This window comes from Hyla sarda, chromosome 1, assembly GCF_029499605.1.
Source record: "Hyla sarda isolate aHylSar1 chromosome 1, aHylSar1.hap1, whole genome shotgun sequence".
Taxonomy (NCBI): Eukaryota; Metazoa; Chordata; class Amphibia; order Anura; family Hylidae; genus Hyla; species Hyla sarda.
This window is the reverse complement of record NC_079189.1, coordinates 284,257,492-284,273,899: the sequence shown is the minus strand read 5'-3', so window position 1 is coordinate 284,273,899 and position 16,408 is coordinate 284,257,492.

The window sequence follows — 16,408 nt, the reverse complement described above, 5'->3', positions numbered from 1 at the left end:
ATTTGTAACACAATTTCTCCCGAGTACGGCGATACCCCATATGTGACCCTAAACTGTTGCCTTGAAATACGACAGGGCTCCAAAGTGAGAGAGCGCCATGCGCATTTGAGGCCTGAATTAGGGATTTGCATAGGGGTGGACATAGGGGTATTCTACGCCAGTGATTCCCAAACAGGGTGCCTCCAGCTGTTGCAAAACTCCCAGCATGCTTGGACAGTCAACGGCTGTCCGGCAATACTGGGAGTTGTTGTTTTGCAACAGCTGGAGGCTCCATTTTGGAAACAGTGGCATACCGGACGTTTTTCATTTTTATTGGGGAGGGGAGGGGGCTGTGTAGGGGTATGTGTATATGTAGTGTTTTTTACTTTTTATTTTATTTTGTGTTAGTGTAGTGTAGTGTTTTTAGGGTACAGTCACACGGGCGGGGGATTACAGCGAGTTCCCGCTGCGAGTTTGAGCTGCCGCGCAAAATTTGCTGCATCGCAAACTTGTAGCCTGATACTCACTGTAAGCCCCCTGCCCATGTGAATGTACCCTGTACATTCACAGGGGGGAGGGGACCTCCAGCTGTTACAAAACTACAACTCCCAGCATGCACAGTTTATCAGTGCATGCTGGTAGTTATAGTTTTGCAACAGCTGGAGGTGCACGGTTGAGAAACACTGAGTTAGGAAACAGACAATGTTTCCCAACCAGTGTGCCTCCTGTTGTTGCAAAACCACAACTCCCAGCATTCTCAGGCATGCTGGGAGTAGTAGTTCGGCAACATCTTTAGAGCCAGATGTTGCCGAACTACAACTCCCAGCATGCTGGGAGTTGTAGTTTTGCAACATCTGGAGGACTAGTTTGCAGACCACTAATACAGTGGTTCCCAATCTGTGCCCTTCCAGATGTTGCAAAACTACAACTCCCAGTATGTCAAAACTGTCCAGGCATGCTGGGAGTTGTAGTTCTGCAACATCTGAAGGGCCAGATGTTACAGAACTACAACTCCCAGCATGCCTGGACTGTAAGGGCATGCTGAGGATGTGTAGTTTTGCAACATCTGGAAGGGCACAATGGTCTCCAAACTGTGGACCTCCAGATGTTGCAAAACTGCAACTCCCAGCATGCCCAGACGCCAAGGGCTGTCTGGGCATGCTGGGAGTTGTTGTATACAGGGTCCCATTACAGCAATGCATGTCGCTTTACTGCAACGTGCATTGCTGTAAAGGGCCCGACCGCGGCTTAAGATCCACTCACCTGTCGCCGCCGTCGCCATCTTCCTCGCCGGGATCCGGGTCTTCAGGGACGAGGTAAGTACCGGGGCTGGTCCCCAGCACTCCCCCGTCCCCCGCTGCGTCCTCCGGTCTTCCTCCCGTCCTCTCCGGACTTCCAGGGGCCGGGCCGGGCCGGGCGGGAGGAAGTAACCGCCCCCCCTCCTGCGATTGGTCGGTTAACTAACCGACGGATCGCAGGGGATCGGAGGAGGTGGCAGGCTTGCCACCTCGCTCCGATACTTCAGCATGGTCCTGGCTGTCTGTGACAGCCAGGATCATGCGAAATTACCGGGTGGTCGGGTCCCAGAGACCCGATCAGCCCGGTATCGCTGCAGATCGCAAGGGCGATTTCCCTTGCGATTTGCGGCGATCGACGACATGGGGGGCCTACATGGCCCACCTCGGCGTTTGCCCTGGATGCCTGCTGAAGGATTTCAGCAGGCATCCAGTTCCGATCTCTGCCCGGCAAGCGGCAGAGATCGAAAATACAACAGGACGTTCTCTAACGTCCTTGGGCATTAAAGCCCAGGTAGTGGGGACGTTGGAGAACGTCCTATGTCCTTAACAGGTTAAAATAAAATGTCATGGATCTTGCATGATGAATTCTATAAGGCTAAGTTTCCACTAGTTTTTTTATTTTCTTGCAGTTTTTGGAAAACTGCCGCTGCAGTTTTTGAGCCAAAGTCAGAAGTGGATCCATAAGGGAGGAGAAGTATACGTTCTTCCTTTATATGTCCTATTCCTTTTGAATACACTTCTGGCTTTGGCTCAAAAACTGCAGTGGCAGTTTTCCAAAAAAGTGCCAGAAAAATGTGGAAAAGTGGAAATGAAATGAAAAATATACCAAATGCCAAAATTGCATATTTGTGGTCACATTCCAGAAAAAAAATGAAATAAAAAGTAAGCAAAAAAGCTTACTGCAATTTTTTTGGGTTTCAAATTTTTTTGAAATAGTAAAACAGAACATAAATTATATAAACCAATTGTATATCAATTTTACAACACAAATGGTTTAAACCATTTTTTGTCTCAACATAGTTTATTTATTTCACATAGTGGAACGGTAAAATGGTGAATGCATTTACTACAGAAATCTGTTCTGACAAATGAAACAACACTTACATGGATTATATTCGTCATTGTAATGACTTTACTAACTGTAATGCATGGTTAAAAAACTTTGGTACAACAGTGAAAAAGACAATAAAAGTTGGTATTTATTTGTTGTTGTTGGTGTTTTTAACCCCTTAACCTCTTCCGGACGTGGGGCGTATGCATACGCCCTGCATCCTGAGTCCTTAAGGTCGTAGGGCGTATGCATACGCCTGTGGGAATTCCGGTCCCCGCCGCTAGCTACCTGCTGGAATCATTCATTCAGAAGCCCTCTAATATATTTCAAAAAGTAAACATATGTCCATTTTATGATGCCAACATAAAGTGGACATATTGTATTTGTGAATCAATATACCATTTATTTGGAATATCCATTTTCCTTACAAGCAGAGAGCTTCAAAGTTAGAAAAATGCTAAATTTTAAACATTTTCATGAAATTTGGGGATTTTTCCCCATGAAAGGATGCAAGTAACGACGAAAATTTATCACCAAATTAGAGTAGAATATGTCACGAAAAAACAATCTCAGAATCAGAATATTCGGTGAAAGCATCTTAGAGTTATTAATGCTTAAGGTGACGGTGGTCAGAATTGCGAAAAAGGGCTCAATCCTTAAGATGAAAAAGGGCTGCGTCCTTAAGGGATTAAGGTCTCAGGGTTTTTCTATTTTTGCATTTTCATTTTTTCCTCATCATCTTCTAAAAATCATAACGCTTTAAATTTTGCACCAAAAATTCCATTTTATGGCTTATTTTTTGCGCCAACATATCTACTTTGCAGTTAAAACAGTCATTTTACCAAAATATCCACGGTGAAACGGAAAAAACATTAATTGTGCAACAAAATTGGAGAAAAAATGCCATTTTGTAAATTTTTGGGGCTTCCGTTTCTCTGCAGTGCATTTTTCTATAAAAATGACACCTTATCTTTATTCCGTAGGTCCATACAATTAATATGATGCCTTACTTACATAGGTTTCATTTTGTATTACTACATGCAGGAAAATTTATGCATTTAAAATTGTCATTTTCTGACCCCCATAACTTTTTTATGAGGGCTTCTTTTTTGCGCTGTGGTCTGAAGTTTTTATCGGTACCATTTTTGTATTAATCAGATTTTTTGATCGCTTTTTTTTTCATTATTTAAAAAGTGACGCTATTTTGGACTTTGGAATTTGTTAACCCCCTCTAGTGGCTATAGCACTGCACACACTGATCTGCTACACAGATCATTGCCGTGCATTAACACGGCAATGATCAGTGTTATCGGCGGTCGATTGCTCAAGCCTGGATTTCAGGCTTGGAGCAATCAATCGCCAATTGGACACGACGGAGGCAGGTAAGGCACCCTCCGCTCGTGTTCTAGTTGATCAGGACATCGCGATTTCACCGCGATGGTCCCGATCAGCCTGACTGAGCTGCTGGGAGTGTATTTTTGTTACTTTAGACGCAGCAATCAACTTTGAATGCTGTGTCTAAAGGGTTAATAGCATGCGGCACAACGATTGGTGCTGCACTCTATTAGCCCAGGGTCCCGGCTTTCATTAGGTGTGACCCGTGTTATATACCGGGACCGGGCGCAGGGGGTACAGGTACGCCCTGTGTCCTTATCAGGTTAATATAATCTTTAGAAACGCTACACCTGCTTTTACTCTGAACAATGTATCAATAAGGAATTTTCTATTTGCAAGAAACAGATGTAAGTATCTGGCATGGATATCTTTGGCTGAAATATTTATTTTAAATAGACAACTAGAAATTGTCTAGATCTAGCACAATTCTTAAGCAACATGTATTACATTATTCACAGAAATTTCCACTATAATTTCCAAAAATCTACAAACTCTGTAAGAAATGAAATAATAACCCCAGAAATATTCTTTGAATGGCAGACTATTCTATCACACATTTATAACACTAAGCCAAGACTGATTTTGTAACATGGTGCAGAACACTATGCAATCTTTTTCTCATTTTAGACTGAAGTAATGAACGGCAGACAGCAAAAATGATGACTGTAAAAGCAGCTTCCAATATGCACTGAATATTACATACCACTGAGGCAGGGCAGCTTTAATAACAGGTGCTAATTTTGCTATGCACCCACTTTACAGTGTGGCATTGAAACTTTACACAGATTTTCTATGGATGTTGCATAGTATACTGTGCATAAAAGCTTAACCCCTTAAGGACACAGCCCATTCACCATCACAAAATAAGTATGTTTAAAATTATTTTAACCGCCTACTGTATAACTATAACTCAGGGATCTCTGCATTAACCACAAGGTATGTACTGATTGCTCTTATCTAAAAAATAATAATACGTCCTGCCCTGACTACAATATAGTGTCTCTACTCCAAGGACATCACCGGCCTGGATCAAGAAACAATAATGTGCATTCCCTGCACTAGATAAACTATGAGGTGTTGCAAGACAAATTCACCGAATAGACAGGCCTCAATTATTAACAGTAGACGGCTAAAACATAACCTTTATTAAATAAAGTAAAAATACGAAATTCACCTACAAAAAATGTGTGCACACTACCATAACCACAATAAAAAAGACATGCGCCACCAGATAACGGGACAAGGATGTTTAAAGATGATGATGGTAATAGTTGTTGAGCTGGGAGGGAAAATAGAGATGTAACTAAAGAGCTTATAGTCCCCTGGGATGTAGTTGCTTCGAGAGTACACAGATAAAATAGAAGCAGTAATGAGTAGGGGAAGTGCTCTCTAATACTAGGCCTCCCTCACCAGCAGTCCCTGCCTTTTGTGGGACCCACCTTCTTAACAGCGTGGCCTCATCCACGGTGATGTTCCCTCTCCTGATAAAAAGTAAGGGTAAGAAACCGAGATAGGATGGAAATACACAAAGACCTTGTAGATCACTTAGGCCCGTCACACTGGTGGCACAATGTCACAAAAAAAGTATTTACAGTAAACCTTAACAGCACCTGATTGTCAGCTCTATTGTTTTATATTTAAAAATACTTTGGTCACATGTTCCAATCCGTTTTCCCCATCTATTCAATTGCAGGTTCTTCAGGGAACCAAAAGACCAACAGTTGCAAAATCATGTCATATATACATGACCGTACAGAACCAATAGACAAGTTTAAGATAATAACAATATTTAGACATAGGGCTAAACTGCCCAAATGGTGTTGAACCTAAATACCGACAGAAATTAGAAAATATGATATAATGGTGATGAAAAGTGATGATTTTTGTACCCACTTTATATGATAGTACCCAGATCAGTCAGAACTATATAAGTAGCACCAATGCAATAATACACCAATAACAAAACAGTATCTCAAATGCCATATCTCAAAGCAGAAATTATAGTACGATACAGATACCCAGATGAGTATATATGGTTATCAAATGTGTGATGGTACTGCTGTTATAACAAATCCAGCCACACACTACTATGCATAAACCAGAGTGGTATAGTAAATGCTAAAAAAAACATTGGTTACTGCAAAAACATCAAAGGGTCCAAGTGTGTAATGGCACACACTGGATATACTTATCAACCGAACAACACCAGCGATCATTAGTGGGTCCCCCGGTTATCCCATAGTACTGATGGTAGACTACGGAGAGCAGCGCTGACAATGGCAATCAATCCAGACACTATTTATATAAGGATGCTGCAGCTTGATTACATACCTCATCTGCAGTCATAAAGGTGTGTGTGACTCAGGCGCCAGATGTAGGCACTGAGTGGCGTGCGTGTCAAATGTCGGAACTATTTGTGCTTCAAGTAAATGGTGTAGGCGCCAAATATAGGTGCTCAGTGGCGTGCGTGTCAAATGCCGGAAACACTGCACATTATCACTGGGTGTGTTCCACCTTAAGAGGAGACACAGGATGTCAGCACACACATTATATGCGTGTCAATGACCGAAAATGCGTTCCATAATCGGAGCACGCATGCGCATACATAGTGTTGGCATACATAGCCTTGGTATAGCATAAGCATTAGAGATAGTATAAGCATAGATAGTATTAGCATAGTATAGTATTAGCATAGTGTTAGCATAACAGATATAGTACTTGTATTCAGGGGTCAAGTCCTAGGGAAAAAAAAGTGCAGGAACTCACCCAAGATTTCCACTCAAATGCTGGTCCTGCAGAATTCCTGCTAATGGGAACAGTGTTCCTACTGTGAAAAAAGTTCAGGAACTCAGTTCCTGCGCGTTCCTTCAGGACTTGAACCCTGCTTGTATTAGATTAAATAACCGGCTGATTATATACTTATATATATTTATTTGTGGTAAGGTCACATGTACCGTGAGTAGAGTACCATTTGCATGAATAATTAGGCCTGGGGTGTGCCTGGCCGGTCGTGAAGGGTATCCTAAAGAAAGAGGGCAAAAATACATCAGTTAGGATTTTTGCCCTCTTTCTTTAGGATACCCTTCACGACCGGCCAGGCACACCCCAGGCCTAATTATTCATGCAAATGGTACTCTACTCACGGTACATGTGACCTTACCACAAATAAATATATATAAGTATATAATCAGCCGGTTATTTAATCTAATACATGAATAATAATGCATGAATTAATGGTTAAGCCTAATCTACGTCATGTGAACCCAAGATAACAGACAAAATGCTCCAGTTAACAGCCGGAGGTTGGAACGTGTCAATGGAACAGTGCAGTGATAACAGTGCCCTAACTTACTTAACAAAGAGAAGCCCCTACCCAGAAGCTGGCTCAGCTGTTATGGAGCCGAAGACAAGATGGAATTCTTGATATACCACTTGGCACTACTGGACCCATAGCACCTACCAGAATGGTACTACCAGGGTGCACATGGATAATGGTAACCCAAGTCACAGAGATAGAAAATGTTGGAGAAGTGCTAGATAGACAGAAGGTACAATGAGTCGGTTAGATTGAGAAGTGGCCAAAAAACAGACATCAGTAGGTATTTAGATAAGTAGAAGAGAATAAAAATGTGTCCCATGCTGCACATATAAGTAATTCTATTGAACCATGCCATCCATAAAGTAACAACAACAGACCCGCATAGACAAAACATTAAAGGTTATAACATACTTTACCTGAGGTTTTGTGTACCAGTAAGGCAGTATCCTCATACTTGCAGGTGTAAAAGATTGTTAATGCTGCACCCTGAGGTGCATAGTAACAAACATAAGAGGAACATAGAGATGACAACAACATGATGCTCGTGGACTGACGGTGCAATCTGCCTTGGATTGAATAGTATGTAACGCAGAAACGGAAACAAGATGAGGCTCGTAGATTGTCCAGCAATCTACCACTAACAGGGACGTATGTAACGTACGAAAACAAAATTACGACAAGAGGCTCGTGGATTGATGATACAATCTGCCCCAAACAAGAACGTTTGTAATGTACAAAGGAATGACAACAATATGAAGGCATGAGGATTGTCGGGCAGCCTCTCTGACAGGAGCATGTGACATACGAAAAGCATGTAAAGTGATGGCTTAAAGTGGAATGGCAAGGTCAAACTGGCTGTAACAAGGTGTATATAATGACCAGAAAGGAAACTATAAAGATGAGGCTTTACGGATTGACGACAGCAATCAGCCTCCAACCACACCGAACGTATAGAGCTAAGAGGTAAACCATCCTGGTCATAGAATAATACCTGCTTGGGTATCCTAGGAATGTTGCCAACTTATAATGATGTTTACCATACCTGACCTGCCTACAAGAACAACATGACACTATAACAGCCTAATATACCCGACCTAAGCACATGAAAACCTGAGTGTGATACTATGACCACAGCCTAAGAAACTTGACTAGCGTACAAAATGTGAGCATAACGTGACAGAACTGAAAACAAAAGACCGGGACAATAAACTATGAAACGTACACTGTAAGGAATTGTATGCGTCTTACCCTGTAAGGGAATGTATGTATGTCACACTGTAGGTAATCATACGTATGTCACACTGTATGGAACCATATGGGCAGAGGCAGAGTCTATTGGAAGCTGAATTCGTCTCTCTTGGAAGAAGTGGAGATAAGACAGTCCTTTGAGGATTTTCTTCAGAGTCAGGTACCTTTTACTGGATCTTTGTAGTAGTGTCAGAGTGGTGGGAGATATTCAAGAAGCGGGTTGTGGGGTTCTTCCACCAGCTCTCGAGCCTTGAGCTTCTTGTCTCGACTGGAAGTAGCCGAGAGGATGTCTCCAGAGTGAAGTCCTTGCTGATGAGGTGTCAGTAAGATTGGCACACATCTTTGGTTTTTGAGAGGGATTTTGGGAAGTACCGTTCGCCCGACCCTTACAGAAACTGTAAGATGTCAGTGAGTAGTAAAGTAATTTCAGGACTGGTTGATAGTACAGGATCTCTGAATTGGTCCAGATCAGGGATCTTGGAGGTCATCAGATGCTTCTACTCGCACCTCTTGGGAAGGAAGGATCTAGATCAAGACAAGATGTCGGCTTACCACCTGGCTGAAACAATTCCTGAGCCAGGTTTAGACCCCTCTCTTGATTATTTGGCATCAGGAAAGAGGAAGTGAGACTGGCGATCGAGGGGCTTGCCCCTAAGAAGTCGCCAGGTCTGGATGGCTTAACATCCGAGTGGTACAGGACCTTTAAGGAGTCCTTAGCTCCACTCTTGACTGAGGTATTCAATGAGTGTCTCTCCTCGGGCACTCTGCCCAAGTCAATGAGGAGCCCTGATTCGTCTCTCATAGGGTAAAGATCCAAGCCGTATTGAGAATTGGAGGCCCATAGCTCTTTTCAATACAAACAGGAAGCTTCTAGCCAAGATACTGTTTAATTGGCTGGTGAAGTTTGCACCCCGGCTCCTTTCGGGGGCCCAGCATTGCTCGGTTCCAGGCCACAGCACCTTAAGTGCTGTTCTCGGTGCCCGGGAAGCAGTGGAGCGGAGTAGTGCAGGTCTCTGGAAAAGGTACTTGCTGTCCCTGGATCAGGCCAAAGCATTTGATCGAGTGAACCATGACAACCTCTGGTCTGTCCTCCTGAGATATGGCTTACCGTGTACTTTTGTTAATTGGCCTAAGATCTTGTATGCCGGGGCAGAGAGTTTCCCTCTGGTGAACAGGTGGTCTGGCCGCTCTTTTGAGGTGGGGTCTGGAGTCTGTCAGGGTTGTCCTATGAGCCCGCTTTTATACGTGTTCGCAATCGATCCCTTAATCTACCGGAGGGTAGATTGTGGGCCGTTGGCGGAAGTTGGGATGAGTTTGCTGATGATGTCACCATTTTCGTGTCTTCGAGAGAGAGGAGGTCGATGTGGTGATGTCGGAGGTGGAACGCTACTAGGAGGCATCCGGGCCTAAGATCAACCGGGATAAGTGTGAAAGTCTCTGGCTGGAAGGGGGAGATTCCATGTTTAATCTACCGGAAACCCTTCCAGGTCCCCAAGAGTCAGCAAAAATTCTGGGCATCACATCGGCCAGGATGATTATACCACCAGAAACTCGGATGGTAAGCATCAAGGATGCCACTCAGAAGGTGGACCAGTGGAAGGGTTGGTCTATGACCCTCAGGGAAAGGGTACACCTGCTCCTCTTGTTTATCTATCTGGGCTGCCTATGTACCTTGCCAGAGGCTTACTACACTAGGATCTACAGCCTGTTTTTCCAACTGTTATGGGGGAACAGGATGAACCTTGTCAAGAGGGAGGTTACGTACCGCACGAGGAGACTAGGGGGTTTATCTATGGTAAACTCTGTGGTGTTCTTAACCAACACTTTCTTGAAAGCCAACATCTCCAACCTCTGGTCAGAGAGGGCTCCTGCGTGCGTACTCTCATGCAGGGAATGGTTTCAGTCTATCTTCCAGGAATGGGAGACAGGAGGTCAAGTGAAGGACCTCCGTATGCCCCATGGATATCTTCCGGCTTACGTTACCCTTGACTCTGAAGGCGATATTTCGATGGGGTCTGGGAGTGTGCAAGTTCAGGACCCAGTCAAGGCAGTTTCTTGACAAACGGGTTCTGTTGACCCACTTCTAGAAGCCTTTGGCGCTCAGGGACTGCCCAGGTCGGGATCTGAGGGTGGGGTTGTATCTTTTAAACATGAAAAGGATCCCACAGAAGTTTTAGCACTTGGCCTGGTGCTGCTTTCAGGGTAAGCTATATGTGAGGGACAATTTGAAGTGTAGGAGATCTGATGACCGGGGATGTCCCCGAGAAGAGTGCGGGGGCATGCTGGAAAGCATGGACCATTTCTTGCTTCATTGTCCCTTTAATATAGGGGTCTACAACCAGATGGGCACTTCCATTGGCTGGAGTCAACTTGCAGGCCTTACCTATACGGATTGGGCTTATGGGGCATTCAGGAACCTGGGTGGCCGTGATCGGGGCACTTTATTCTTAGTCAGTTTAGTAGTTAGGTACTACAAGTGGAATGCACGGTGTTTAGTATCTACACAGCAGAAAGTCCTCTCCGAGGTGGAGGTCTGTAGGAACATCACCGGTGACCTCGGGAAGATCAGGTCTTTGGAGTATGGCCGTCTTGGTACCAGTAGGTCTTCTCTCCTATGGAGAGGGTTTTGTTTTGATGTGCCTTAGGTACTAGACCTTTTGGGTAGAGTACCCTTGTTTTGGTTAGGGACAGTGATGTAGCGACAGGGTTAGGGTGATAGTAGGGTCAGTTTATTTTTAGGGATAATGGTAGGGTGGAGTTAGGGAAATAATGTAAATTTTGTATGTATCAGTATTGCCATACTTCTTCCTGGTGGTGTGCTAATGCATGTGCACCATAGCTTTTTGTTTTCTTTTCAGATGTTAAGGTTATGAAGGGCGTACAGGCACCGAACTTGGGCCTAAAGTGGGAGTATTGTTTGTTTTATATGTGTTATAAAGCTGATAATGGTAAAAATGGTTGGAAGGAGTTCTAGGTTGGGAGGGTGAATTTGTGGGTGGTGGTGGTTGTTTGTTTTGGTGGACCTGGCATGGATCAGTTAAGGACTGGACATTGAGAACTATGAACTGTATGGACTCTGACCCATGTACAGGAGGGTGGGTGGTGTGGGTGAAGGGACAGTTTAGAATAGGTTGTTTTATTGTATTTGTAGGTGTGTTTTCTGTAAATTTAGGTGAATATAGTGTATATAGTTTATATGTATAATATGTTATATTTTTGTTTATTTTATATTATGGCAGTCAAACCAGTTGCTATTTTTGTAGTAATTTTTCTTTGGTATTTTTGTATCCCGTTGTTGATTTAGTTTTCTTTGGTCTAGGTCGTAAGTAAAATGTAGTTAAGATAAGTATATGTGTGTGTGTGCGCATGTGGTATGGTATTATTAACCTCTTAAGGACATAGGGCATATGCATACGCCCTGCATCCCGAGTCCTTAAGGACGTGGGGCGTATCCATACGCCCATGGGAATTCCGGTCCCCGCCGCTAGCCGGTTGGGGACAGGACCGGGATAACTGCTGATATCTATCAGCAGGCATCCCGTGCATATGCCCAGGGGGGCCGTGAGACGCCCCCCCCCCCCCCATGCCGGCAATTCAGACCAACGATTTTCGGGGGATCCGGGTCATACTGGTGTCCGGTGACCTGGTGACCCGGAAAATCAAGGGGATCGGGGGTGTCCAAGACACCCCGGGTCTCCCTGAAGGGATAGGAGTTAGGTGGCAGGGGTGCCACCCCTCCTATCCCTGCTATTAGTCGTCAAGATGCGACGACCAATAGCAGATCGGGGGCGGGGGGGTTAATGTTCGGTTCCCCCGTCCTGCCCACCGACGGTACTCCGGGCAGAATGGGGGAACTGTAGCGTGACCGGCGGCGGGGACAGTGGAGGTCCCTTACCTGATCGGCGGCGGCGGGCAGCAATGATGCGCGGCTCCCTCGAGGCTCCCTCATGAAGACTACGGAAGCCGGTGAGTAGTTGCCTAGCAACATCTGGGGTGGGCTAAACTTTGGAGACCACATACAGTGCTCTCTAAACTGTAGCCCCCCCCCAGATGTTGCAAAACTACAACTCCCAGCATGCCCAGACAGCCGTTTAGGCATGCTGGGATTTGTAGTTTTGCAAGATTTAGAGGGCTGCAGTTTGGAGATGACTTTGCAGTGATCTATAAACAGATCTTGCAAAACTACAACTCCGAGCATGCCCATACAGCAGTTTGCTGTCTGGGCATGCTGTGATTTGTAGTTTTGCAACATCTGGAGGGGCACAGTTTGGAGATCACTCTACAGTGGTCTCTGAACTGTGGCCCTGCAGATGTTGCAAAAGTGCAAATCCCAGCATGCCTAAACAGCAAACAGCTGTCTCGCCATGCTGTTAATTGTAGTTGCACACCTCGAACTGTTGCATAACTACATCTCCCAGCATGCACTTCGGTGATCAGTACATGCTGGGAGTTGTAGTTTTGCAACAGCTGGAGGCACCCTGGTTGGAAAATACTGAGTTAGGTAACAGAACCTAACTGAAGGTTTTCTAACCAGTGTGCCTCCAACTGTTGCAAAAGTACAACTCCCAGCATGCACGTTCTGTCAGTGCATGCTGGGAGTTGTAGTTTTGCAACAGCTGGAGGTTTGCCCTCCCATGTGAAGTACAGGGTACATTCACACAGGCAGGTTTACAGTAAGTTTCCTGCTTCAAGTTTGGGTTGCGGCAAATTTTCTGCCGCAGCACAAACTCCTAGCGGTAAGCTCACTGTAAACCTGCGCAAGTGTGAATATACCCTAAAAACACTGCACTACACTAACACAAAATAAAGGGTAAAACACTACACTTACACTGTCCCCCCCAATAAAAATAAAAAACATTGTACGGCAGTGTTTCCAAAACGGAGCCTCCAGCTATTGCAAACAACAACTCCCAGCATTTCCAGACAGCCACTAACTGTCCAGGCATGCTGGGAGTTTAACAGCAGCTGGAGGCACCCTGTTTGGGAATCACTGGCGTAGAATAACCCTATGTCCATCCCTATGCAATCCCTAATTTAGTCCTCAAATGCGCATGGCGCTCTCTCACTTCGGAGCCCTGTCGTATTTCAAGGAAACAGTTTAGGGCCACAGTTTAGGGCCTCCGTACTCGGGAGAAATTGCACTACAAATTTTGGGGGGCTTTTTCTCCTTTTACCCCTTATGCAAAGGAAAAGTTGGGGTCTACATCAGCCGGTTAGTGTAAAAAAAAATTTTTTTTTTACACTAACATGCTGGTGTTGCCCCATACTTTTTATTTTCACAAGAGGTAAAAGGAAAAAAAAGACCCCCAAAATTTGTAACGCAATTTCTCCTGAGTACGGAAATACCCCATATGTCGGTGTAAAATGCTCTGCGGGCGCACAACAAGGCTCAGGAGTGAGAGCGCATTATGTACATTTGAGGCCTAAATTGGTGATTTGCACAGTGGTGGCTGATTTTACAGCGGTTCTGAAATAAACGCAAAAAAATAAATACCTACATGTAACCCATTTCGGAAATCACACCGCTCACGGAATGTAATAAGGGGTGCAGTGAGCATTTACCCCCCACAGGGGTCTGACAGATTTTTGGAACAGTGGTCTGTGAAAATGAAAAATGTAATTTTTCATTTGCACAGCCCACTGTTCCAAAGATCTGTCAAATGCCAGTGGGGTGTAAATACTCACTCCACCCCTTATTAAATTCCGTGAGGGGTGTAGTTTCCAAAATGGGGTCACATGTGGGGGGGTCCACTGTTCTGGCACCACAAGGGGCTTTGTAAATGCACAAGGCCCCCGACTTCTATTCCAAACAAATTCTCTCCAAACAAATCTCAATGGCGCTCCTTCTCTTCTGAGCATTGTCATTCACCATCAGCACTTGACGTCCACACATGGGGTATTTCCATACTCAGAAGAAATGGGGTTACAAATTTTGGGGGGCATTTTCTCCTATTACCCCTTGTAGAAATGTAAATTTTTTGGGAAAACCAGCATTTTTGTGCAAATTTTTTTTTTATTTTACACGTCCAACTTTAACGAAAAGTCGTCAAACACCTGTGGGGTGTTAAGGCTCACTGTACCCCTTGTTACGTTCCCTGAGGGGTTTAGTTTCCAAAATAGTATGCCATGTGGGGGTTTTCTTGCTGTTCTGGCACCATAGGGGCTTCCTAAATACCCTGATACAGTCCGAGTCATCAGCCACACAGGTAGAGGATCCACATCCAGTTTCGTGACAGCCCGCATTCAGGTGTGTGCCAGCACATCTCCTTCCTATTCTCACATTCAAAAAGCAGAGTTCATCACGATTAATTTTGTAGGTAAATTTGAGACCCAGATTATTTATATTTAGAGTGTCAACAAAATTCTTAAACTCAAGTTTTGTCTCTGACCAAATTATGGCCATATCATCCATGTTTCTGCCCCTAAAGGTGGTGCAATCCTGGAAGTTCTTATCATCCTCACCAAACACAAGGGTACCCTCCCACCAGCCCAGGAGCACATTTGCGTAAGATGGTGCTATGGGACTGCCCATGGCAGTGCCCCTGAGCTGGTGGTATACCCATGTGTCAAAGATGAAATAGTTTTTGGTGAGGACAAATTCCAGTAACTTCAGAATTAATTTATTATGGGCATGATGACACTCCAACTGCTGAAAAAAAATGCCACAGCTTTCAATCCCACATCATGCGGGATTGAGCTGTAGAGTGCCTCTATGTCTATAGAGAACAACCACAAATTGTCCTCCAGTGTGATATCTTCCAACTTGAGGAGCAAATAAGTTGTGTCTCTAATGTAAGACGGAACGGACAGAACAAAAGGACATAAAATCTAGTCCAAATATACCATGACATTTTGCGTGAGATTGTTCACTCCGAACACTATGGGGTGGCATTTTAGGGGCGACAACTCCTTGTGCACTTTTGGTAGCCCCTAAAATTTCTTACATTTTAACAGTACGCTTAAAAGCAGTATTTGTGTTCAACACCAGCTGGTGATTACTTTTGCCTACCTTTTACAGTATCTAGGCCCTTTAGACTTTAACAGGTACAAAATAGTACACCACTTAGATCTGCGTATGTGGTATGCACTTATGAGGGCAGAAAAATGCTCTACAGTACACTTAAAAAGGTATCTGAGTACAACACCAGCCAGTAAGTATTTTTGACTTGACTTTCACAGTATCTAGGCCCTTGACAGATTAACAGGTACAAAATAGTACACTACTTAGATGTACATATGTGGTATGCACTTATGAGGGCAGAAAAATGTGCTACAGTACACTTAAAAATGTATCTGAGTACAACACCAGCCGGTGAGTACTTTTGTCTCGACTTTTGCAGTATTTAGGCCCTTGACAGATTAACAGGTACAAAATAGTACACTACTTAGGTGTAGGTATGTGGTATGCACTTCTGAGGGCAGAAAAATGTGAAATAGTACACTTAAAAAAGTATCTGAATACAACACCAGCCGGTGAGAACTTTTACCTGGACTTTCACAGTATCTAGGCTCTAGACAGATTAACAGGTACAAAATAGTACACTAATTAGAGGTAGGTATGTGGTATGCACTTATGAGGGCAGAAAAATGCGCTACAGTACGCGTAATAAACGTATTGGAGTAAAACACCAGCAGGTGATTACTTTTGGCTGTCCTTTCACAGTATGTAGGCCCTTGAAAGATTAACAGGAACAAAATAGTACACTACTTAGATGTACGTATGCGGTATGCACTTATGTGGGCAGTAAAATGCGCTACAATGCGCCTAAAATCTCTGTATTTTTGTAAAACACCAGCCGGTGATTTCTTTTGGCTGTCCTTTCAAAGTATGTAGGCCCTTGACAGATTAACAGGTACAAAACAGTACACTACTTAAATGTATGTATGTGGTATGTACTGAAGAGGGCAGAAAAATGCGCTGCAATACGCGTAAAAACTATTTTTTTTTTTTTTGTAAAACACCATCTAGTGATTACTTTTGGCTGTCCTTTCCCAGTATGTAGGCCCTTGACAGATTAACAGGTACAAAATAATACACCACTTAGGTGTAAGTATGTGGTATGCACTTATGAGGGCAGAAAAATGCGCTACAGTATGCAAAAAAAATTGCCCACAACA